Genomic DNA, 27,195 nt, shown 5'->3' with positions numbered 1-27,195 from the left:
CAAGTGCACTTTTATATATTTGTTAGAAAAGAAGAGGTACTAAAGAATATACTAATAATAGTTGGTCCAATAAGTCAACTGAAATTTTGCCACTTGAGCTACGGACTGTACTGGAACTCAAAATGCTCTTTTGTCACAAAATCTCATTTTCCCACCTTTAAAAATATACAGAAACTTCATCATTTACATATTCTATCACGGAATGCTGGAAGTGCTGGTGAGAGTTTTAAATAATGGCAGCAGTACCCATGAGAGGCTGATTGTCCTGGCAGGACATGGGTAATACTACTGTGATGGGACCTGGAACTGAGCACGCTGAAGAGAGGAGCACAGACGCTCTGGCACAATTTTCATGAATGGATTTAGACCCCAGAGATCTCATGTAAGCAGTTGTCACCATGTCACCAACGCACCATTTCAAATACACTAACTGGAAAGCTGAATTATTTTCAATATCCATAGTATTGGCAGATGGTGATTTTCATCTGCAGTACTGATCAGCCAGAAAATAAGACAAATTCAGAAGACAAATAAACAAACAAATAAATAAATAAATAAATGTTTCTCCTCACAACAAAAAGAGAAAAGAAAAAAAAAAAGAAGAAAAAGGGAAAAAAAACCCAAACAACCCTTATTCAAAACTTTGGGTCTTTATCTGGTGTCCTTTGTGCAGTTTCACCACAGCCCAACTAATTCACTGCAGCCTTGGACATGCAACAAATACTTGTATTTTACAGAGATTTCATTTTAATTATGGCTGTTCTCTGAATTTACCATAAACCCAGAAAACGTATGTTTAAGTAACAGTAATAAACTGCTGTCAACACCTTTCTCTCAGGCTGCTCCAGACACCTTTACTCCTCTATCCAGTCAGCCTTGCACCTCTTTGGAATACAGACTGTGCTAGACAGACTTACCTGTAAGATCCCAGGGAAAATTTACCTCCATGGCTTGCATTCCCCCTGCATCGTTTTCTGGACATTATCTAGTTCTTTTACATCTGGTCACGCTGCCCCATATGTTTGGAACAGCCTCCCCTTTCCCTGCCAAGCAGCCTCCCTCTCTCCCATGAAATCCCTCTTTCTTTCAGCATTCCCTTCAGCAATAATCCTCACATTCCCCCTTGAGCAGCAATTGCACCATGTCTTGTCATGCAGCTGCTTTTTTTATCTACCTTTGGGTCAGACCCTGAAAACTTTTTCCCATGGTAAAAAAAAACTCCCAATCCTTCTGATCAGTTTCACTAACTAAAGCAGCAGGATGAGTTCAGAGAGAGAAAAAAAAATGTGTTTTAGTTATTAACATCTAAAAGGCATTAACTTCATTCCTATGCAAAAGAAGCAAAGCAGACAAACAGACGTCTGTTCCTCCTGCCAGCAGTGGGAGAATGCAGCTCTGAGGATGGGAGACCTGAGCAGCTGCCAGAACATACCCTGGCACCAGCATGGGCACTGCCTGACCAGCTGTGCCAGCTCCATCCTCCCCCTCACACCTGGCCCTTCCCAACAGAGAGGAGGTATTTACAAAAAATAAAATTATTATTCCATATTGCAAGAATACTTCTAAGTTCTGAGGACTTATGTCCAAAATGTTACCATTACCGGCAGATCTCACTCACTCTAAGTCTGGCTGCATTTATTCTGGTCAAGGAGATCATTTATTGTTTGTAAAAAGTGCTGCCATGGGACCAAACAGCACAAGCAACACCAGCTCCTCATTGTTCCAGCATCTAAAAACTTCGTATCAGGCCACAGGAGAGAAGAAAAACACTTTACCTACATCCTCAGCATATTCTCTCCATGACTGCCCACTTGTGTCAGCTGATGGATACCATAAAGATAAAAATGGACCACTGGGTTCAGAACAAAACCTTGTATTCAAACTACACAGCAAGCACAAATTACCTCTGAGCACACTTCAGCACTATCACTTGGGCAGGGAAGCCACGGTTTATGACTAAGAGGTTCACTGCATGTCCATTTGTCCTCACCAAAATTCTGTCACAGCTGGGGGAATGCCCTGATCAACATGTGCTTCATCAAGGGTTGGCTGTGCCATCAATCCAAAGCCTTGTTTGTCTGGATGAGATCCCGGATGGTTTGTTTAACCACATTTGCCAAAAGGTGTTCCCCATTTTTTCCTGTATTCCTGAGTAACAAAGAAGATGCACTGCCAAATGTCCTCCCACTGAGATCTCAAAGGCAAAAACCCAGAACCCTCCCTCAAGAGAAAAAAACAAAACTATTAGAGTTTATAGCAAGTTTGCACATTTTCCTGAGTTTATGTGCTTTGTTTTTCAGACTCATAACCTAACAGGGAAACCACAGACCGATGCATCTGTTGGTCTCAGTTATTACCAAAAATGTGCTGACTCTCTATAAAGTTATCCCATTGCATCATAGCACAAACAACCGGTGTCAGGCCCGTGTCTGGCAGCTGAGTCCTGTGAGGATTCCTCCCAAGGCTGGGACTGACCAGCTGGGGTGGCCCAGCACCCGCCACAGCCGCTGCACAAAGATAAAACCTATCCATGGCAAGCGTTTGCATCCTTGCCTCATCTCACCATCTGCTGCTGCTGCTGCTCACTTGAAAATTAATACAGTGGCTGCTTGGACCAGAAGCTAATGCTACATCTGTCCTCCTTAGATCATTATTAGACTTTACATCCACCCTTCTTTGCAACCCAAATGGGGTGACAGCGGCCTCTAATCTGACAGCATCTGCCCTCCATCAAGAGACCAAATTGTAGACCCTGAAACAAATGGACTGAATCTTCCCCCTAGTCTGTGCTCCTTTACTTTCCCCTTCTTCTTCCCCCATACACTTTCATCAGAGTTAAAAAGTAAATTAATAAAGCATACATCTCTTGCAAAGAACATAAGAAGGTCTTTCCCAAGCAAAAGTACAGAAAACTCAGGACTGGTCTTGCTTGTATAAATTACATCCCCCAGTCCAATCTCTAGGGGCTGTTCATGGCTGTTAAGGAAACAAGTGAAATTGCATTCTATCATCTTGATCATTTATTCCTAATAGTTCCCCATTTGCATCTAATTTGCACTGCATGAAGAAAAGCAAAATGTGAGAAGAATCAAGCATATATATGAAGGTTACAATTCTCATACAAATCTTAGTTCTGTGCCTTTTAATCCAGAGAAAGGCTCAGAGAGATGTTCCCTATACATAAATTGCAACATACTGATTTTAGAGAAGTATTAATTTCACAGGCTTCAGGGGCAATAATCTGAGACAGAAATCTGTTCTTTTCCATGGAAGACACACTAGAAACTTCTTACAGAAACATCATCAAATTAAGCATTTTAAAATAAAAAATCCTAGTAAAATGTATTTTACCCTAAAGGTATTTTTTATCATACAGTTTAGAAATTATTTACAATAAGAACGTGAGCAGTCAAATTCACTTGAGCAGGTTTTAGGTGAGTTTTAGCAAAATATATGTATCTACCAAAAAACAATGCCCAAACCATTTCCCTCCTGTTCAAAGCACTTTGAAAATAAAGTGAAGAAACTGCTAAGATGAATGTTTTCAACCATTTTTTCCTAAGCTACAGTTTGAGAACCATGGCTATAGCTAATAAACTTCTAAAACTAAAAACAAAAAAAAAAAAAAAAAAACCGAAAACCCAAACCCAAACAATATTAGAAAGGATAAAATGTTCCATCATGTCCTAGTCCTTTCTTGAAACCCATATTTGTTCCCTTATTTGTAGGGACTCAGGACAGATATATACATCAGCAATAAAGTAATGCCAGGTGACCTTGCTCACCTCCTAGGAGCAAGAAATTGACAGACAACTGGCAAAAGGCAGAAAAGACCAGGAGAAAAATAGAAACTATTCAAATAAACCCTTGTTTTGAAGCATTTAAGAATGGCAGAAAGGTGCTTCAAAAAGGCCAGGTGGTCCTGATGAAACAGAAGAAACGTGAGAAGAAAAACAAGAGAAAGACGGGTCATTCACAATCCATGAACCTTTACAGCATTCCTTGAAGAAAAACAGAAAGAATTATCTCATTTAAATAGCTTGTCTATAGGAAAGATGTAAATGTGTGCTTGGGATAAGGCTTTTTGTCTTCCTTGCTTCTTTAAACTCTTTTCTCATGATTACACTTTTTTTTTTACCACAATCTTCCTTAAGATAAATATGAAGAAAGGCAGAATCAGCTTACACTTTCTTTTCATTCCAGATGGCAAAGTGACGAAAACTGACAAAGAGCTAAATCAAGAAATTATTATGATGAAGACACAGATTCTAAAAAAAGCCTTTGCAATTTTTCAAGTCAGAGAAACAGGAGAGCAAATATCTCCTAACTTTTAGAAAGCAATGTTCATTCTCGAGGCACTAGAGACTACTCCATTTTCCTGCCATCCTTTTGGGTTACAAAGCAGCACTCTGTGTGGTTTTACAGATGGGAAACTGAGACAGGCTTAGTACCACAAAGACTGTCACAGAGCACAACTTGGCACTGCCACCAAAAGAAGCAGCCATGGGCGCCCTTCCCAAACCACAGCTTTCCCCAAACCCAGGCTGTCATTTCTGCCTCTTCTCTGGGCTGGCATGTGTGCTTGCACAGCCACAGGATGGACTACAGCAGAGGTCTGATGCAGTTTTTAAGAGCAATACCCAGTCATGCTGGAATAACTTGATGGTGGAACACGACCATAGACCTACTTGTACCTAGATTAATGCTCCATAAAGCTCATAGGGCTGTAGTCACAAACTCGGGCTGTTTTGAAATTCCTTTTATCCTAGGCAATACTGGGGTAATGAGAGAATCATGTCATCCTCTGTGTCCTGTTTCCTGACATACCACAGGCAGTGACCGGACAGGGCTGATGTCCCAAATCACACTGCATGCTGGGGCAATTCTGTGCACACCCTGTGCACACCCTCATGGGGACACCAGTGAGAAATGGGAAAAAGTGTCATGCTCTGCAGTTCTCTAAATCCACAAATTTGGTGTCAATCTAACTGCTGTGCTATAGCACCAAATTAGCCCTGCAGACCAAATATATACATGTTGAATGTGTAACACTGAATGTGTGAGACGGAATCTCGGATCCAAAAAGCCTTTGTCTAATGATTCCCATTAATGGTAAAGTTCTCCCAATGTCAATGGCTGCTGAGATAATCTAACTCTTAGCACATATGAAAATCCAAATCAAGCTGTGGCCCTCTCAAGATAATGTGACTAATTTTATCCTTTTTTGACAGTGTTGTCTATTTTTGTCTTTGGCTTTGTAATGAAAATGTGGATCTAAATTGTGTGACCCGGATACAGTGGAAAGTTCCTACTGACCTGTTGAAGAAGAGAAACGTTTTGTTAATCTTAAAAAAGCCCAAACTCCCATATAGTAAATCAGTAGATATTTGCATTAGAAAATTATTAAATATTTCTATTAAAACCATATAGAATTTACTATTATGCTATTAATAACTTTCATAACATTAAATTAAATTATTAAGAAGTTTCCACACAACTTTGCAGGTTTCCCTGACTCTGCAGGACTGTCCCAGCCCTGTGAATGGAGGCAGATCCCACTGGCAGGAGCTGCCTCTGCACAAGCCACAGCATGGCCTGGCCAGATGTGCAGATGTTAATAAATAATAATAACGGTGATGATGATGAAGATGATGGCAGAACCATGTAAGCATTCATGACTTTCTACTTTCCAGCCTCTCCTCGATCTACAGTGCCAAACTCGCTGAGATGGCTGGCGAGAAGTCAGGGGCTGACAGCCATCCTGGCAGCGCTCTCGGCCCCCGGGGCCCCTCACCTAATTATCCTGACATGGAGCAGAAGGATGCTGAGCCACTGCCAAGCAGGAGGTGTGGGCTCAGAGGGACACCCAATCTCCCCAACCCAAGGAGTCTGGCCTGGAAGGACAATCACAGGTCACCTTGGGCCCCAGACCTACATTCCTGGCTTGCATTAGCCTGCAGGCAAATGGATTACCTAGCTCCAGGAGTAGGGAGGAAGAGGACTGGATTGCAAGCCAAACCAGAGATTATTTGCAGCATGGATTAATTAAAACGACTTGGATTTCATTTTTTAACCTCTCATACTGAGAAAGAATAAAAATATTCAAGCATGCCAAAACATCACCCCCACTGGTGGCTGCAGACTCCAGGGCACAGCCTGGCCATATGAGGCTGGTGTCACCCTTTGACACGATGACACTAGCAAAAAATTATATCACGGGCTACAGTGAAACTATAACACTCTAACAGTTCATCCTAAAAGCCTGAAACAAGAAGAACACAGAGAAAAAAAATGATAGGTGAAAATTATCATCATATTCAAGCAAACCACATGCACAGCTCTGAAATGTTCATTATAAAATTCCAATGGTCTCAGTTCCACAGCCCTGAGAGACTATATGAAATAATGAAAGAGCAAGGGTGGAAGGGGGCTTGGAATAAAAGTCAGCAGGTGTAATTATTATTTGGAAAATTCTTAGGCACTTAGTCTTCAGAGCACTGCATGAATATTCATTAAACCTCCCAGATTAGGAGGCTTCAGGTTTGAGTGTTGGTATCTTCCCTCTATAGACAAAAAAAACAAGGCATGCAAGCCCAGCTTCAAACATCTAAGTGGAACTTGAGGATTGCTCTTGCTCCATAGTCTCATCAAGCCTTACACCAATTATCTATCTTTAAGGTAAAAAGAGTAACAACTAAGCGACGCTGGAGAAAAGCAATTGCCCAAGATCACTACAAAAGTAAATGGCAAAAACAGAGGTGAATTCAGAATTCTGAAAACAGTCCAGTACCCAGCTCCTTTGGGAGCACTATTTAAGTGTAGCAAATCGTGAGCTAATAATATCACTCTTTCGAGTTCTGGTAACAGTTTCCTCAAGCTTGCTCTGTGAGGCCACAGCTCAGTGATCCATGCAGCAGATCAATGGAGCACTGCTGTCAGCAGAGCTTCAAATTAAAAGCCAAAAGAAAAGGGTTCATCGAGCTCTTGACATGAATTTTAGGTTCAACAACGGTGCCTTAAAAACGCTGCTCTTTGGCAATCATCACAGTCAGATGGCATTTTTCAGAATATATATCAACTTTGGAAAACAACATTTTGTCAGGGAGTGTCTTGCAAGACCCATATGCTGTGAGCTGCAGAATTTGCAGCTGAGGAGCACTGCAGCGAACACTGGAGCAGAGTTAGAGATGGGCACCTATGCAAGTGTAAGCTAGCCACACACCAGGGCAATAGTTGTGCCTCAAGGAGCATCAATACCATCTCAGAAACCTATTTGGAGAATCAACAACCCTGCCTACAAAGCCTGTATGGAAAGCCTAGGAAGCAGAGAGGTAATACACTGTGCCCCCAACACCTCCGCTCCTCCAAAATTAGAGAACTAGAAGAAAGATCCCAGAGGACTAAGCAGACCTGCTTCTGGTTCTTCATGGACCCATGAGATGCACTGAAGTGAATGATACCTCCTCTGGGGCTTTTTATCACCTTGTCATTAGAAATAAAAATAATATTATGTCTTTTAAAACATATATGAAAGCAACGTAAGAATTCTTGTGTATGGCATCCAACTGTTAAGTGGTTTTTCATCTACAGAAATCTGAAACCTTGACAAGAAGTAATGTAGCTAAGCAGAGTATGATCCCAAAGGTCTGCCAGCAAGCAATCCAACCTTTCTGCCTAATTTGTTCAGTTACTTCTCACTTTCCCTCCATAAGACAATACAGAATTGTTATTTACCCTATAAATATATTATAGTATATTCCTTCGAGTAAAGGACACAGGACAGGTCATTGGTACCTTGGCAGGGTTTAATCTTCTAGGTGGTCTAAGTAATGGTGAAGTTTTTCCAAATGAACATATAAATATGTATCTTCTACTCTTTCCCACTTAAAAAATACGAAGCTAAATAACATAAGAACTTTAAAGAGAATAAACAACATCCAAAGAAAACAACTGATACAATATGAATGGTAGAAACTTGAAAAATGCAAATGAAAAGTATAAATATAAAATATCAGCAAGGATGCAAAGAATATATCTTTGCTAATAGTTCTGTCCACAGGGTAGGACACAGACCAGACAGGGTTACCTGTTTCTCAGGGGTTATTAAGGAATTTCCCAGAAGTCTGGTTGTGCCAAGGTGACCAAAACAATGGGATGAGGCATGCTTTTTTGTGCATTTGTGAGAAAGCCGGATCTCTGGCAACAGAGCACTCAGACATGGACAGACAGGAGAAAAGGCTTGCAGCTGCTTTGGCAGGATCTTAACAATATTTGATTCCATCATCATGAATTGTCCCTGTTTCTGCCCCTACAGTGGAGCATGTCTTGGTGCCAGTGAATCATCAGAAAAGTCAAGGGTGAAGTGGGGTTCAAGGAATAGCCTGGGTCATAATTTATTTGCTTATTATTTTGCATTTCACTTAATTCTATGAAATTCTTTTCCAATTTAAATGTTTTCTAAGAGCATTGAATCTTCATGTTTCCTTATAGGTTCAGCACCTCATAATGAGCCTCTCTGCTTCCTTTTGCCTTTGGACAGGCTGCCACCTCATCTGTCTTCTCAAAATTTTATTTATTCTCTTTGCAAAATCTCATTTATTGCTGGGCACTGGTGTTGAGATCAGCATCCTTAGAACACAAGTGTGTATACACAGTCCAAAACCCTGTAAAGTTTACAGTCCAAACATTCACTCAGCAGAAAATCCTCATTAGCTCTGTTTCACCCCCATCTCCTACCCCCTATTTATTTTGGCATTGTTCAAGAATATGCTGTATTCCTGAAACAGAGGTCTCCTTTATAGTAGGATTTAGGTACATTAAAGCAGGTAAAGTATAATTTTGATGAACATTAATGGAATAGTCTGGTGGGAGTACAGCTGTCCAGCTGTGCTTTTCATGAAAAGATGCTGAACTGTGTGCCAGAGCCACCAGCTTCACCATAGCAGCAAGTGAGGTGGAAGCAAAGAAGCTCCCATCCCAGAACTATGAAGTTTCCGTGTTTTAAATCACTTTCCTGTTAACTGAGCAGTTGTGAGAGCCTCCAGAGAAAGGCAGTTTGTAGGAACACACAGGTCACTGCCAAGGGTCAGCTCTGATGGCTGTGAAGGGTTAAATGGCCATTTCCTCAGCAAGAATCAAATGCTATGATGAAGATCCAGTGCTCCTATGCACCTCCTCAACCATTTTTCTCTCTTCTCCTCAAGACCATGAGAAACTGCCACACCAAGAGGTGAGATGCGCAAAATGCCAAGCACAAATACCATGTGGGGTAGTGAGAGATCCCCTCAGAGAACCAAAGACCTGTTCAGAAACTTCTATCAAGAAAAAAATCTAAGTGTCCCACCAGCCTGAGGTACTGAGATAAGAGTCAGAAGGTCCTCTCATTTATAGCCAGTGATTCAGAACCATTTTTTAATGCTTTAAAAGTACAAGAACATTTTATTACACCTCAGATTAACACTGTGTTATATGTCAGAAAAAGATGCTCTGGAAACTTACCATGAAAATTACTGGCAAATAGCCAATTCTTGGCAGCCTTGTGTATTTAAGGAGGTATTTTATTTAGTTTAAAAAAAAATAAATTACTAAATAAACATACATGTTATTATTCACATCCAGGAGGAAGTGTGACTTTTCAGGAAAAATGAACTTTCTGCTCAGGGAGTTTCCAATTAGAACTCAGAAGAATGAGTATAATACAAGTCAGATTTATTAGAAGTAAATTAAAATCATCTGTCATAGGAAATTTCTTTTTTTCTCCTATCAACTCTTATTCTGAAGCAGAAATAAATTCAATTGTATTCAAAATAAAGTAAATAAAAGCTTTTGTAACTTGCACTATCTTCTCAATTGTAGTATTTATGATGAACACAAGGTATTTATTTTTGGAGGGTAAAAAATGAACACTATTATTTTAGTCTATTCTGTGCCTTTTTAACAGCCAAGTATTTCATCCCTTTCAAAATGCTTATTAATTTTTGGCATTCAAATTCCTTAAAGTAATTTTGTAAATAGAAAGACACTTAAGTCTGTGTCTTTACAGCCATTATTTTACATACTTTTCTGAACATGAATTTTGTTGATTCATTTTTAAAATCCCCACAAGTTCAAAGTTTTCAGCACTTTTGAGAATTGCCCCCTAATATCAGTTAAAATATCACTGTATATTAACCTGCTTGGAAACCAGAGCCTCTTCACTTAATCATAAACACCACAGCTAAAATCTGACCTAAGTAATCTGCCAAATGCTGCGCAGGAGCTCATGCCAGTTCGGATGACAATCTAATTCTCTCTGTTTCCAGAGCTGGATTTTATCCAGGGGACGATTGTTTCTTAGAGTTATATTTTTTCTAAGCTAATTTGGGGCATTTTGCCTTTGGCTTGGAACATTTTCTAAATAATACAAAAACACAAATTTGGACACAGTGTCAATGCCATAATGTACTACTTTTACATGGTTTCATACAAAAAAAATATCCCTGTTACATCAGAGACAATTGTAATAGAAGAAACAGTCCTAAAACACCTTCTTGCTTTCTGACATGTGGGAAATGTCACTCTGAACAGACCTGCAGAACCAATAGCAAACACAAAAGCTACCTTGGGTCCTTTTTTGTCTGGCACAGCTGGCTAGAAAATGCAATTCCTTGCTCCTACCCCAGTGCGACTGTGGGTTGTTGGGAAAGGATGGAGGTGCTCTGTCCCCACTTTCTGCTGTGGGTTTCTTTTCCCACCATCAAGGTGTGCTTTTCCCTCCCTCAAGGACTAAACTCAGCAGTGCAGTGCACCTGGACTGACTGCAAAAGGAAGGATTCCTTTTCCTTGAGTAAGAGCCATCTTACCCTGTAGCTGCACAACTGTTAGATCTGGTGCATCCATCATGAAGCCAACCAAGTCCCTGGTAAAACAATCCAGTCAGGTGCTGTAATCTTCAGGGCTGCTGACTTTAATTTTAAAATGACTCTGAAGCAACTCAATTTCCAACTGCTTTTTTTGTGTTCTTGCTAATGTCTTACTCTGTTGAAAATGCAACCTTTCAATAGTCGGGTTTAATCACATACAAATCCATTTATACATTCAACAAGTCACTCTTATTTCAAGAGAATGCTTTGCTAACATTAAGATATAGAAAATTCAGAGCTGTCTCCATGGAACTGACCTCTAGATTTTAATTAAATACTTCCTGCTAGTGTTTTTTTCTATTAGGCTACTGTCTCCTGGAACTACAGACCTGACGTTGGTACAGGCTGCAATTCCTGAGGAACAAAACAACTCTGCTGGAAGCTGAGCTTCTCTCCTACAGGTCCTCTGAGCACTTCGTGCACAAAGACACAGCCATGCCTTGGAACCACTCTGTGCTGCAGGGCCAGTGCTTGCTTTTGTTTGTTTTTTTTTTGTCAGTGATGAAGCTGCTAAGGAAAACAAAGAAAAAAAAAAAGATTTCTCAGAGTGAAAAGCATAATTTAAGAATAATTTCAAAGTAGTAATAGAACTAGATCTGAGAGATTTTGGGAGAGACTTGCTGCTGGGTAGATAACACCTGGAGAACCTTCATCCTTACCAGTTGTTAAGGTTTGCTCTATAAAGCAAAATACATCAGTCTGAGCCATAATAATCTGAATTCATGTGACTAGTCACTCTTTTCAGAACATGCTCCTTCTGGACTCAGCTACTCAGAGATTCAGACATTCTTTTGGGTCCTCAGAAGGCTGGTACATATTCTGGCAGGAAGGCATTTTTTCATCCAAATGCAGCTGGACACATACTGACAGATTCATTCCCCTTCTTTTCTGCAATCACCCTGTCTGCTCCTCCTCACTCAAGGAGACAGAGCTTGATGTTCTGCATGAAGCTTTTTCCCCATCTCCTTTAGTCTCAGTGGCTGAAAAGTGATGTGAGACTCTCACAAACATCTGTCACAGAATGGATGGGGTTGGAAGAGACCTCTGGAGATCTAGTCCAACTCCCTTGCTCAAGCAGCTTCACCTAGAGTAGGTTACACAGGTTTGCATCCAGGCAGGTTGTACATATCTCCAGACAAGACCACAACCTGTTCCAGTCCTCTTTCAAGCTCAACGAAAAGATTTTCCGCATATTTAGATGGAACTTCCTGTGTTTCAGTCTGTTCCTGTTGCCCCTACCCTGTCTCTGGGCATCACTGAAAAGAGCCTGACCCCATCAACATGACACCTGCCCTTAAGATATTTGTATGTACCTTTAATATTCCCTTCAGTATCCTCAAAGGTGAACAGGCCCAGCTCCCTCAGCCTTTCCTCAAAAGGAAAATACTCCACACTCCAGGGAGATGTTCTATGGCTGTAAAAGATCCCACCCTGTGACGTGACTTAAATTTCTAAAGACATTTAATTCTACGGTTTTTTGCATCTACAGCAGCAAATGTCTGGGGTGTTTTTAAGTTTAATACATATAAGTTCATTTAACTGAATTATAAACAGAGAACTTTCTGCAGAACGCCATGTCTGCAGAACAAGTCTTTTGATGACAGTTACAACATATTGACAACACTTTTACTATTTTCATTATACTAATACCCAGAAGATTGCAAAACAGTGTGACACAAACTGAGGTTTTACTATAGCTACAAAGACAGTATCACTCCTTGCAGGACTAGATGCTCAGATTGTTTTTTCCATATATAATCTCATCTACCTCTAGTATTTATCTTAATGTTAGGAGAGACTCAGCTCTTACATCCCTTCCATTCTGGATCAAAGCTAATTCATCTCAAGGTTTCACCCACACTCAGACATTGTAATTATACTGAAGGTTATTGTACTGCATCTGAAGTACATCTCTGTCATGAAAAATCTTATTTCTAGAAGCCCAGCAGGCATAGCACGACAATGTAAGGGAAAACTCCAAAAGACATTCTCTCCACCAGAAGACCTCAAACATGATACAGACAAATTTTTTTCTAGATAAAAAAGCTTTTTTACATCCTAGGAAGTTACATTGTATGTTATTTATATACTTAACTATGCCCACTACAGACATATTTTCTGCATCAGTTGCAGCAAAAGCATTTTACTATAGATGCCTATCAATAACTAGATAAGACTTCTAGCTCATTTCACACTAGCCTCAGTCATGTTAATGACTTTGAAGTTGGCTGAATTTCAACTAATAACCTAAAGATGAATAGATCTATGTATCCAATTACTGTGTCCCTGCAAATAAACACCAACAGAATACTTCTCTTTGTATTCAGAGAGGAAAAGGGAAAAAAAATTAGCCAGGTTGGCAGAAGCCATTTATTTGGCATCTGTCTGAACTAAATAGTAGATTTATTAGTTTAAACAGTCTAAAAATTGGAATTGCCATGAAGTTAAACATACATAAAATTATAATCCAATTCTAAATTTCTACTATAATCTTTGAAATTACATGCTTGACTCAACTGTCAAATTTTAAAAGCCCAGGGAAGGCTTGGTGGCCAATCAAAAAGATAATTGGTAAAAGCAAGCTGTTATACAGGATAATAATCCTAACAGATGCCAGTGGTGACTGTGTGGTCCAACTTTCCTTTCTTTTTCTTCAGCATCTACTGAAAAAGTACACAGACTATTTCACATTCTGTCTTGAAACGAGTAAATAACTTATGAGTAAATGGCTTTTAAGAGAAAAAGTATTTGGTAAATATGAATTACAACAATGGAAAACGTGCAAAGATTGTTTAATGATGTGACTGCTACTTAAAATAACTGCAAATTTTATGCCACCAAAAGTGGAGAAATCAAAACTAAAAATACAACAAAAAATAAAGAGATTATGATCACTAATATATATTTTAAATGACAGATTTTGAAGTAAATCCAGCTTTCTTTAAACACTAATAGATAGTCTAGGATTGTTTGCTTTTATGTTTTCCCTAACTTGATTTGTTTCAAATTTATGAAAGTCTTGCTATTACCAGATGTATTCCCTTCTTAATACTCCAGTGACAAACAAGCTACCTATCCAATGTGAAGATACAGAAGAGTACAAAATGGTGAATAATTAATAATTTATCATCATAACTGGACTAAGGGCATTAATAATTTATGGCAAAATACAAATATGCTGAGCAAACACTGTTTTTCCCAAGAGTTCCGTTAATTTAGAAAAACCCCAATGAGAAACCACTTCTCTGTATTGCATAATTGTGCCCCTACGCATTTGCTGCTCATGAAACCCAGGCTCCTGCTGCCTCTGCTGTCCCTGGCAGATGGGACACCTGCTCTGCAGACCAGTGTTACAAGAGTATTTTAATCACAGTAGCACATGGGAAGGTGTATCGAACCCCAAAGGCATCCTATATGTGTCCCAGTGGCATGCATATCAGACAGATACCACTTAATAAGAAAATCAAAATCTCAAGGTTTTTGTTCAGTGTCCAGGTCTAAGAGAGCCAAAGAAGGATTGTTTCTCTGCTGGTAGCCAAGGAGTGACCCTCAGTGACAAGAACTCGGTGTAACTCCAGCTCTGTAAACTGATCCAGAAATGGGATAACCCTGCTGAGTTCCTGATGGCTTTCAAGCTTCATTCCTCTGTAAATCAGGAACCAGTGGCTCCAATAATCAGATAGGGGAGGCTGGAAGTTTAGATTGCAACATTTTAGTCTCAAGCTCTTCAGGTTCTTCCAGCACAACCTTTTTTCACGAGTGTTGCAATACACTGAAGTCCTCTGATTACTGATGGAAGTGGTCAGACTGCCAACCTGCCTCTCCCAGCCACCACATCAAGCACTTTACACAGCCTGCTTCTCGGGAAGGACACCAGAGCCAAACCCCTGACCATGTCACTTCTGCAGAAACAAAATGAACCAACAATTCCTGTACAAATGGGCCCTCATGTGCCATGTTAGCTGACATAATGGAGTAAATACACTAACACTTTGAAGACACTGATTTTAACCACATAGTATTCTGTTAACTTCCATGCATTTACTCCTTACTTTGTTTTACAAGAAGATCCAGCTATATTCCTAAAATACTTAACACAGTACTGTGGCAGCAAGAAACCAGTTCCTTAACCCTTATGTGTTCTTTCATTCCTCATCTCGATCCCTCAGGAAAACTGCACATCATTGACAAGATTCTGTTTGTTGGGAATTGTTAATGCTTACTTCCAAAAAACATACACATATTTTGCTAGGCAGAAAACTTAACAGAAAAAAACATCATGTTGTTTATGCCAGAATCATGTAGGCCACATTAAACATTCTGACATGGTGGTTCACATTGACATTTAAATATATAAGAAAGAGGGGTGAGATTTTCTGATTTTATTACACTCTCATCATTTCCAAGGAGCACTAGGTACCTTTTTGGCCCTTATGTTAAACATAAAAACTCTATCCTACATTGTCTGTTACTTGCCTGAAAAACTAAGCTTGATAGTAGAAAATCAGTATGTATTTATAACCGGTTTTTGTGATTTTATGAGGAAAGAGACCACAAATTTTTGCAACTATTTCTAAACAAGTTTATCTCAATAAAGCTATTAACAAAACAGGGCAGTCCATTTCTTCATATCAAATCAAACCATCCATGTCCATGCAAATACAGAAAAAGTCAGAAGGTTCCCCATGGACAACTCCTTCCTTCCAGAGAATCTATCATTTGAAATTCTATCATTTGATAGATTCTCTTCCAGAGAATCTATCATTTGAAAGGCAAAAACTATAGGAATCTCCTAGAGAGAGAATATCCTCTACCTATTCAAATAAAAATTAGAATCCTACTTTTTCAACAAAGAAAAATTTATTACTCTTACCTCATTATTACTAAGACATTAGTACGGCTTTTTCAAAACATTCCAGTGGCCTTCCAAACTGCAAAACCTGCCAAATTCTTTGACTCAGTTGCCATAAAACATTTCTAAATTGCTGGAAGCAGATCCAAGTTTTATAAAAGTATAAAAAGGATATGAGTAAAACCGTGAGTTGATTCATTGTGAATGTAACATATGTTAAAGGGTTTCCGGGTCCTGTTACTCATTATGAGAAAATAGCGATCCAGATACCCAGATATATTATGGTGGCTCCACAAATTTAGTCTCATCCTATTGTTTTTGGTGGTGTTCCCTTTCATCTAATCATCTGCATCTGGATTTTCCCTAAGTAAACCCATGTATTCCAAAACCAAGTAAATGAAAGCAGTTCTATCAATAAAAGTGTGCACTTTCTCTAGTAATATTAACCACACACTTTTCTCTTTGTCAACAGAGCAAATTGGACCACAGAGAAAACAAACCTTTGGAATTCTCAACAATTCAGCTATATTACTATGAAATTTGGAGTATTTTTATCATTTGAGAAGACAGTAATGTAATTTTAAATTGGATTTATGCCCAGCTTGTATGAAGAGCTACAGAGATTCTCAAGGGTTTTTTTTTAATCTTATTCAGAATATTTCAGTTTTCTGTTCAGTTTACAGCTTAGCAAATATTTACAGGCTGTTCAGTAGTTAATTAACCTTGCATATAATCAACCAAGCAGCCATCATGATACTCAAATATTGGAGTGAACAAGTCTTTTGCTGACGGAACATCTGCAGCACTGCTCGGGGGACTAACCCAGTTCAGGTGTGGGACTTCTATAATGCACACATAAGATAACTCCTGCCTTTCCACATGGGCTTTGCAAGAGCTTCTGGGAGCGTATCTCCATAGGTTCACTCCTTCAGGCACATGCAGGCAATTCTGGGAATGCACAGGTAGAGAAACAACTCCTCTGTAGCTCAGCCCCTTCCTCGCTGGGAAGCAGCAAGAACAGCAGCCCACATGAATGACCCCACTCAGCTCTTCCCTTATCTGCCTCTGTTGAGCTCCTTGCCCACCCTGAAAGCAGCTCCAAGCTCCATTCTGAGGGTTTTGGGAAGTGTGTTTGGGAAGTGACCTAAACAATACCTGGGCAAGTGCAGGAGTGAAGGGATCAGCAGATATTTCATGTTCATCTGCCCTTCCTGGAGTCTCAAAAGTCTCGAAGCGGCAGCTTGATGGAAGGTAACACAAGGCTTAATATTTCTGTTTGGCACAGTTGTTGGGTTCTTTTGTTTGTTTTTGTTTTTTTTTATTTGTTCTTGTTTTTGTTTAAACTAAAGGCTGGAATTACACACAGGTATAAAACAAGTTGAATTCTTATTACAGCTTGTGATGTTCATGCGAAGTGCAACTGCGTTTTCTGAATTTCAGGAAGATTCTTTCAGAGGGCTCAAGTTTGGGTAGTGCTAGAGGATTAAGGGCTGTTTAAACCTCATTTCTACAAAACAGCATTTCCATGCCTTTAGTGCCAGTTTTCAAAAACAGCACAGTGCTTCTTTTTTTCTTTTTTTTTTTTTTTTTTTTGTTAGTATTTTTAACTTTCAAACAAAGGCAAACGTGATCCATTGCTTTGGAGCACTGCATGGGAGGGAGGTGTTGCTAAAAAATATCTCAAGATCCTCTTCAAAATAAACCCTGCAATCTCTTCTGCCCTACCACTTGTGGGTTTGTTTTTGCCAGCACACTGATTTTTTTAAATGATTTTTTGTTGGTTTTTTTTTCCTATTTGACTGTAATGTAGAACAAATATTTACTCTCAAACAGAAACATAAAGCCAATGCATTCTTTGAATTGTTTTGCTGACTCTGTTCCTTCCACAACATAGTTTGGTTTTTAATGCTCACCACCCATATCAAGCTGCTTTTAGGCAGCAGCACAAGAAACTTCAGGATTTCACTTAATACTCAGTATCCCTCTCCCTAAGGAATGGTGGTGTCATATTTCAGCTTTTGCTTTATATTTCCTATTGTCATGCATCTCTGTGTGTTTTTAAGACACAATTTAGGCAGAATACATTTCTGAATACATTTCTGGGACTCAGAGCAGAAAAAATGTGCTTTTAGTAAATAGAAAGAGGATGACAAGAGGGAAAAGTGAATGGAAGAACCAAAAAGGGAAAAGCAAGCAGGGTGTGATTGTCACTCCAAATTCTCATTTTTAGTCTCAAATGTTTATAAAAAGTGGAATCTTAGCAATTATATCTGGGTGTTTTTGTTTTTGTAGCTAAGTGATTTTATTTGACACAGCTTGAAGCCAGTTATGTTTATACAAGTGCGTGGGTTTAAGATGGAGAACCAAAGTTTGCCAAAAGCAATTGAACCATAAAAGTCACTGGAAGTTTTCATATTCCACCAGAAGAGGAGAAACACAGATACTGGTGCTGTGCTCTAACCAGATAGCTGAAAAAGAAAGCTGGGATTTTGCTGGTCATATTTTCTTAGAAATGCTATTTCCACAATACTTCAAAGCAAACCCTTTTTGTACTAAAGCCACTTCTGAAGCAGCAGCCATCAGAGGAAGCAGGATGAGACAACAGAAGTAGGGGGAGGAAGGACAGACCGCAATGGCAGAAGGAGATGTCTGCTCAGTCAGAGCCTCTCCAACATTCCCTCCTTTGAACACTCAGTTGGATATTTTCCTCCTGAAGACTCAGGCTTTAATAAGCAGAGATTTCTACCTCACTCTGAGCAGACTGACTCCTGCAAGTCGTGTCCCTCATCGGCCAAGGCTCAGGAGGCTGAGTGTGGAGCTGACTCAGGACAACGATGTGCTCCCTCCAGGAAGCAAAAAGTGACAGCAACTAAAAAGTGAAAGAAAACAGTAAGCACGTCCCAGACTGACAGCAGATGGTTTTCAAATTCTGGCCACTTGAGTGGCAAAGGGGAGGGAGAGAAAGGGAAGGTATTGCTGTTGAGTGGAGGTGGCAAAGCAAGCAATCCTGCAGCTGCTTTCAAGGGTGAATAGGTGAAGGGGGAGAGGGGAGGGGAGGGGAGGGGAGGGGAGGGGAGGGGAGGGAGGGGAGGGGAGGGAGGGAGGGGAGGGGAGGGGAGGGGAGGGGAGGGGAGGGGGAGGGGAGGGGAGGGGAGGGGAGGGGGAGGGAGGGAGGGAGGGAGAGGGAGGGAGGGGGAGGGAGAGGAGAGGAGGGAGGGAGAGGAGAGGGAGGGAGAGGAGAGGAGAGGAGGGGAGAGGAGAGGAGAGGGGAGGGAGGAGAGGAGAGGGAAGGAGGGAGGGAAGGAGGGAGAGGAGAGGAGAGGAGAGGAGAGGAGAGGAGAGGAGAGGAGAGGAGAGGAGAGGAGAGGAGAGGAGAGGAGAGGAGAGGAGAGGAGAGGAGAGGAGAGGAGAGGAGGAGAGGAGAGGAGAGGAGAGGAGAGGAGAGGAGAGGAGAGGAGAGGAGAGGAGAGGAGAGGAGAGGAGAGGAGAGGAGAGGAGAGGAGAGGAGAGGAGAGGAGAGGAGAGGAGAGGAGAGGAGAGGAGAGGAGAGGAGAGGAGAGGAGAGGAGAGGAGAGGAGAGGAGAGGAGAGGAGAGGAGAGGAGAGGAGAGGAGAGGAGAGGAGAGGAGAGGAGAGGAGAGGAGAGGAGAGGAGAGGAGAGGAGAGGAGAGGAGAGGAGAGGAGAGGAGAGGAGAGGAGAGGAGAGGAGAGGAGAGGAGAGGAGAGGAGAGGAGAGGAGAGGAGAGGAGAGGAGAGGAGAGGAGAGGAGAGGAGAGGAGAGGAGGAGAGGAGAGGAGAGGAGAGGAGAGGAGAGGAGAGGAGAGGAGAGGAGAGGAGAGGAGAGGAGAGGAGAGGAGAGGAGAGGAGAGGAGAGGAGAGGAGAGGAGAGGAGAGGAGAGGAGAGGAGAGGAGAGGAGAGGAGAGGAGAGGAGAGGAGAGGAGAGGAGAGGAGAGGAGGAGAGGAGAGGAGAGGAGAGGAGAGGAGAGGAGAGGAGAGGAGAGGAGAGGAGAGGAGAGGAGAGGAGAGGAGAGGAGAGGAGAGGAGAGGAGAGGAGAGGAGAGGAGAGGAGAGGAGAGGAGAGGAGAGGAGAGGAGAGGAGAGGAGAGGAGAGGAGAGGAGAGGAGAGGAGAGGAGAGGAGAGGAGAGGAGAGGAGAGGAGAGGGATCCAAATATAAAGTTCTATGGAAGGGCAGCTTTGGGTGAACATGAAACTGTGATTTGAGAAAAACTATGAATATGATAAGTGAAGCAATGTTATTTTAGCATTTAAAGCTTCCAAGAGATCAAAACTATTTTTCATTACTCACTGTATGACCACCATACTGTATTTGAGATGGGGAAACAGAAGCTTTCAGGTCACCGAAGAGAGCAGCCAGGAAATCCAAGCTACCCTCATGAATAAATTTCCTTTACTATTGTTTAAGTTTACTTTGTTTAGACATCATTAAGCATTAGCATGAGGAAAGATCAATCTTTTGTGTGGGAAAGGGTTAAAAAATATGAAAATGCACACAACATAAATAGTTTGTGTTCAGTCAATGAATATGGCTGAAAGTAACATTGAGGAAGTGATGATATTTATCATTCTCGTCCTATGTTAGACCAGCTATCTCATTCCTCATGGAAATCAGTCCAACCTTTCACCTGGCAATCAAACCCAACCTCCAAACCGATCACCTAACAAAGAGTGCTTCTAACATGCATTATCAATCTTCTTTCTTGAGTCTTAAGCCCATTTTTTCTGGTTCTACCCACAAAATATATTAGGAACATGCTGCTTTTCTCTTTATTGCAGCCTTAACATACCTGAAAACTATTATGATGCCTCTCCTCATTCTTCTCTCTGCTAAACAACTGAAACCCCTTCCCCAAACTCTCACAGGCTGCATCCTCAGAACTTTTGAATATTCCTTTTGCTATTGTACTGAAATCTCTTTTATGACTCAAATTATCCCTCAAGCACTGTGCCCCACATGAGACACTGCTCTAGAGACCTGCTCAAGGTTTTTTGGGCACTGAGGATTATGTTACATCTCTTCTAGACAATGCTCCCAGTAAAGTGTTTGCTGTTACCGTGGCAAAGGCTTGCCATCAGTCCTTCAGCCTTGGCCAGGATGTGGCCACAACATCTCACACCTTAAAGTGTACACAGTTATTTGATTTTTTTCTGTAGGTAATGCAACTACATGGAAGGTAACACGTTTACCTTAAATTATTTCTATTACTTCAACACGGGTAAGGGAGGGCAGGGATGACATTTTATAATGTTACTGGCCTTCAGCTTCTGCATAAGCAAAAAAACACCATTAAAAAGCTCTCCAGGGTTTCATCACCAAATTTATCATACCAGAGATGAAAAACAAGTGGGGAACATTCACCTAAAGTGCCTAGAATAATAAACCTTTTTGTCATCCAGGCATGAGACGAGTTGACAAAATAGCTGCAAACATCCCAGCTGGTGGCTGTCTGAAGAAACTGCTTTGCTCCAGACTGAGAGACCCCTTCCCACATGCAAGATCCTGCAGAAGGGCTGCCAGCTCCTCCCCCATGTTCTAAAAGTCAGTTTTATGAAAAGCAGAATAATGGAACAGGAAGGATTTGCAAGGGAAGGATTTGCAAGTGGGTCATACAAATAATGTGCTTAGGAGCCCAGGAACAACCTTCAGCCTGGCCTTGCTACGCCTCTGCTCAAGCACAGTTTGAATAACAGTGTCAGCACACGGGGAAAAAACATGACATAATCCAACACCTCCTGATATTACTGCACATCACCTTAATCAAAGAAATAGCTCTGGGTTTGCCCGAAGTATTAGCAGTGACTATATATATATATATATATATGGTCCAGCTGACCTTATCCTTTTATGACAAAAGAAGTTGTGATGAGGAAACACAGCTCTGCTAATTTGACAAATAAGGAAGTTGTAAAGAAGTGGGCACATGACAAAGCCTAATTATGGAACAGCAATAATGGGTTATTGGCTCCTGTCAGTCCTGAATTGCTACATATGTTAAGGCAGGAGAAAAAAAGAAAGAAGTGACACTACACAGGCCCTTCACAGTCAGCTCACCTCAACAGAACGAACAAGGATCTCTTAGGGCTTGGCACAGTTGCCAAGGATATCCCTCTCCCTCCCCCCCAAGCACGGAAGCTGAATCAGTCTTATTTCATCTGTTGAGCCATTGTGGCTGGGAGAGTCATGTTAATGCAGAAGATCCCTGTTTCTTGTTAGTATTTAAATGCCAAGCAGTTCAGCAGCTGAATCTTAAGCAGTTCAGCCATGCATGGGTAGAATTAACTTCAGCTGGACAAGAAGGGTACATCAGCTCTTAACCAAGGGTTTGACAGGCTTAGCAGTAAAGAAGTCTGTGCAGAGCTTGTCCTAAGATCCTCCTTTTCTTTCTTAGCTTATCACCATACATTTTCACAGGAAATAAGTGATCCTCATTACAAATTTGATCTAATCATGTTGAGTTGTTGAGCTATTTAAGTGGGAAAAGAAATCAAGTTCTTATCTCTTTAATGCATGTCAAAGAGTGGCAGTTTAATTTAGAGAGTAGCTGTAACATGCCATCCAAATAATAAAAAAATCTGGAAAACTCAGGACAAAAAGTGATTCTGACATTGTTAAGAGTTTAAATTCCCATTGTATTTCTCTACTTCTTTTTATAATGTGGCATGAGATAAATCATATATTTTGTGGGACAACAAGATGTACAATTGAATATAAATAAAAAACTCCTGTTGATGCTCTCTCTACTTCCCCCCTTCCCTTCTCCAAGATACTTGCAGGGTGCTTTCATCTTAACTATTTCCTGATTAGAGAACTTGTGATCCCTTAGGCCAGGCTGGATGTTCTCCTTGAAATGAGTCACCAACACTGAGAATAACTGGAGAGCCACTTTCTGAGATACTGAGATGACTTTCGGCGCAGTCTGTACAAGTGAAAGAAGCACACAGAAGTGTAGGTATTTCAAATCAGATGGTTATTTTTGGCTTTTTTTTCATCCCTGCCTTTCCTGAAAGCTGTGGTTTTACAAAAAGTTAAAGTTAACCTGGGCTACTGCTGAGAGGGACTGATGTCATCCCTGACCCCTCATTTCCATGACTTCCTTTGGGTCAAAATTAGCATTTCTGAGCCATGGGTCAGCCAGAGGATGGCATGGAGCCTGCTCACCATGTGCCAGTGAGAGTTTCTGCTGGTGCTGGTATCTCTGCAAGAGACTCTGCAAGTGCAAGAGCAAGGAAGGAAGAATGAGCTGGATCATATTTTGCAGTAGCAGCCCACATTTAGATTTAAAGTCACTGTGAAACAGCAGTCTCTGGTGTAGATGTCACATAAATGTGTGTGTATGAAACTGTACATATATCTATATCTATGTATCTCCAGACAGCTGTACATGTACATACGTGACTATCCTCGTGCTGCTGTGGGTGGGAACACGACAGCTACCAGAGGACAAGTGGTGGGAGAAAACATCTCTGTCTCCTGGGTCAGGCACTCAGGGTATGGCAGGAAGGCTGCAGCTCACTCCCAGCTCCTCAGAGAACAGCCCCTATTCCTGTGGGGTTTTCCTTGTTTATCTGAAGGACTCGGTAGCTATGTGGGAGCAAAAACAAGGCTGTTTTTATTATGCAGTATGCTCAGCTTCTTGGAGCGTGCCTGATTCAGACAGAGATATTTGTAATAAAATATCACCTAAATATAAAATATTTCCTGAAGGAAAAAACTGTAATTATTAAAAACTTATGCAAAATACTTCCGTGTATTACAAGTGGAACAGACTCAGATGCTCTAACCTGCTGGAATTACCAGAGGCAATGTCACCAACAGCCTAAATGCTATAATTATTTTCAAATGAAAGCAAAAGCTGCAAGTAGGCTCACCTTTAGCTTTCTCCTCCCTGGGGCAGTGCATTCCTAGCAGGGGTGTTATCCTGCACCTCTGTGGAAAGCATGACCTTCTCTGATAACAGTGCAGCACTGTGCTTTTAAGGACTACAAGGCAACCATGCAAAGAGTGGGCAAGTTCATTCTGAATAATTCTGTGAGAATTAAACAATCCTGTAGTCTTTCATGTTTTACATTAGGGACATCATTTATTTTGCCTTCTGATATTTCATTTAAGGTAAATAAATACAACATCAGTAGAGACTGTATTTTCTTACATAAATAATGAACCAATGGGCTATCATAGCCACCCTTTCCTTTTTATATTTTTGATTTGTGCTCCTACCTCTTAATTAAATAGAAGAGAATGCCAACTGCATAAACAAAAGCTGTAACAGAGGAATGTACACAATTATCCACATCTTACATTTCAAAGGGAATTATTTAATTTTTTTATGTATTTTAACCCTCAGGACATTGTTCTCCAGGTGAAATTGAATACATTACAGCTCTTACTACAGTCTCTTTTCCTAGAAATAAGATTCAAGCATATTATTCAACCCTTACAGAAGCAGACTACATACATACCCTTATACTGTAAGATGTATTTAATAAAGCTGTTTATTGGAAAAAACAGTTGACAAGTATTTTGATTTGTGCTAACGTGTGACAACCAAGAGGAATGACCAATTTTAAAAATACCTTCTGGCAAGGTTTTGAAATCCATGAGCAGCACGGAAAATTAAAGCACTGAACAAAAACCGAAACAAAACCATAACCCCACCATCACCACAAAAAAACCCCCAAAGCAATAAACCCCAATATTCAAACAACAAGAAAGAACCCATACTTTGAATGAGTATGAATGAGAAGAATCGAGTATGGAAAGGTAGAAGGTTTTGGTGTTTTCAGTTCATGAGAGAAATGCAAATGATCTGAAGCAATAGGAAGAAATCTCTCCTGGAAGCTTTTAGAATTCCCCTGCTGTAGGTTCCATGTATTGTATTTCTATATATTGTATATATAATACATGTATAAATACACGTGTTGTATTTATCTGTATTCATATACATATGACCTGCTGTCCATAACTGTGTACATAATACAGTTAAGTACTTGTGTCTTTTCTACCCCACTTGCACTCAGCTAAACCAATTCAGCAACTGGAAGCACTACCTAGTTTACTTAGGGCTTCTGTTTCTAGATGAAAATCCAACAGCTCAGGAAAAGCTGAAAATCCTCACCAGGACTCAGGAGAAGTGGGCAGACTTTCATAAATTTAAGCAGAGAAGCATCAGGTCCCCTGCAAAGATGCAGGAGTGTGTGTCACACAGGAATCTCAGTGCCAGGGATGAGACATACAGGTAGACATGGATTTGAGTGTTCTTGCACACCATGGCTTCTCTCAGACATCCTCCACTGACCCAAGAACAATTGGTGTATACTTCTGTCTATCTGTCTATCCATCCAGATAGACAGACAGACAGACAAATAGATAGATAGATAGATACAAGCATATTCTGTAGAATATCAGGATAGCAACAAAGGAGTGATAAGCACCAGCTAGTCATCTTTAAAGAAGCTGGGGTCAATTCTCCCCAGATCAGCAAATGAGGTTGTTTGAATTAAAAAATATAGAAGCTTCCACTATTTTGCAACTGAGAGTCTCTGTCAGTGTAAGCTTGTTGAACTGTAGTCCAGAACTACACTTGCAATACATTTTGCTAAATTAGGTGAGACCTCACTACTTTGCAGGGGAGAAGACTAGTTACAAATTAGTTTAAAGTCAAGAAATCCTATCCAATGTTGTATTTATTAATATTCTTGTGAAGAGGTATAAGCACCTATGTGCTATATGGTTGCTAGTAAAACCAATCTATTCTAAATCAAGGTCAATAGTGAAAGGCAAACATCTCCAGAGGGTTGTTCCTTGCACTTAAAATCCTTAATCCCTGCCCAGTCCTTTACATTGTGATGCATTTAAGGTCTTCAACTGTCAAAGAAATCAGCAATTCTCTGGACAGAAAGGTAAGGAGAGCTGTGTAAATATATTTACAACTAATCTCTTCCTACCAGCACCTGCAGCACCTTGTGGTATTTTGCTGGGGATCTTGGATACAGTTTTGAAGAAATTACAGTATTTACCAAGGCTTGATGTGCTCATCTAGTTCTGACTTGCCTTTCTGGTTAACACAAAAAGCTAACATCAACTCCAGCTGCTCAGTGTATCACCAGCCCTTGTAAAGAACACATAAATGGACACTTGCCCAAATTAAACAGCAACCGCGTGGTGGTCTGCACTGAGTGAATGTGATGTGTTTATGAACAGCACTTTCTAAAATACACTCTACCTCTCCAACTTTTAATAATATTTAACTTATCTCTTTCTTTCAACAAAAGCTATTTAGGTAAAACAATACAGGAAAAATCATCACGTTCCAAACACTAATGAATCTTTCTAGGCGGTCACCCACCATACAAACAACATGTATCCACACAGCAATTATTCAGCCTGCAGAAGTGATGAAGAACTACATTCCTTACAAAAATAGCTTAACCTTATTAAGCTTTGAACTATTTTTAAGATTTAAACAGCAACAAGAAGTCAGACAAAGGCTGATACGAGTAAACAAATATCAACAAAGGAATAGAGAACATGGGTTGTGTGCGCTGTCTGCCTCAGGGGTAAATGAAGGAGCTCACAAGGGGCTCTGCATCTTCAGAGATCTGCAGTTCCACTGAGACTCCTAGCACAGTAACACACATATTTATGTCTCTGAACTTTTCCATTGGATTCAATGCTAACACACATGTGTAACAAACTCTGCCTGATTGCATCTCATGGGCAAACCCATTCTTATAGGTGTTCATTTCCCACTTGAGTCATCTGAGTGCTGTTACAAGTTTACAGTTTCCATCCATCTCTATTTAAATCTCTTCTACATTCTATTGAAATAACTGCTCTATTACACTACCTCAAAATGATAAATATATAAAATGTTTTCAATATGTAATATGATATAGTATATAAAAAAAAATCAAAACAACTGAGTTTGATTAAAAAGCAGCCCTTAAGGAGATCACCTTACAATATAATATTTCATATAGAGATTTCTGCTGAAGAAAGGAATATTTTTCAATTATCTATATCTATACTTCCTGGCCAAACCTGAAACATACTTATAAAAGAATCAGGTTTGGGAAATAAATCCAAGACAATGGTCCTCCCTGGGTTTCCTATCAAAATCTCAAATCCTTGATATTGTTTAAATGTAAGATTCATCTTTAAACAGATTAGTAAATTATTGGTTAAACCCAGGTACTTCAACTTCCCAGAAATTACGATCTCAAGTGTGCACCTTTTTCAAAGACACAAGCAAAAAAAAATTTTCCCAAATTCTATTTGTAGTTTCTCATTTGATGGCTTCCAAGCCACTACACCATCAGTTTCTTCTCCTGTCTTGAGAATATGTTTTATTTTGATGGCACATTTATTTGTTGCTCTAAAATTTTAAGGAGTGGCAATAAAACTATTTTTTTTGTTTATTGAA

General features: G+C 40.3%; 1 protein-coding gene across 3 annotated transcripts in view; it reads right to left on the bottom strand.

The window, feature by feature from the left end:
* AFAP1 (actin filament associated protein 1) overlaps positions 1–27,195 on the bottom strand; it is a 115,071-nt gene that overhangs the window by 73,713 nt on the left and 14,163 nt on the right. Inside the window, exon 1 of one of the 3 annotated variants that reach the window (XM_088056494.1) lies at positions 18,500–18,624. The exons of the other annotated variants lie outside the window; for them this stretch is intronic. The gene's annotated coding sequence lies outside the window, so the exon portion shown is untranslated. Of the gene's footprint in view, positions 1–18,499; positions 18,625–27,195 lie in introns of those variants that run through there. 3 annotated transcript variants of the gene reach the window in all.

The sequence above is a fragment of the Pseudopodoces humilis genome, chromosome 6 (assembly GCF_049639895.1).
Source record: "Pseudopodoces humilis isolate 2021_Gansu_Grassland_sample_001 chromosome 6, ASM4963989v1, whole genome shotgun sequence".
NCBI classification, from domain to species: domain Eukaryota; kingdom Metazoa; phylum Chordata; class Aves; order Passeriformes; family Paridae; genus Pseudopodoces; species Pseudopodoces humilis.
The sequence above is the reverse complement of the archived record's forward strand: the minus strand, read 5'-3'. Positions and strand labels throughout refer to the sequence as shown.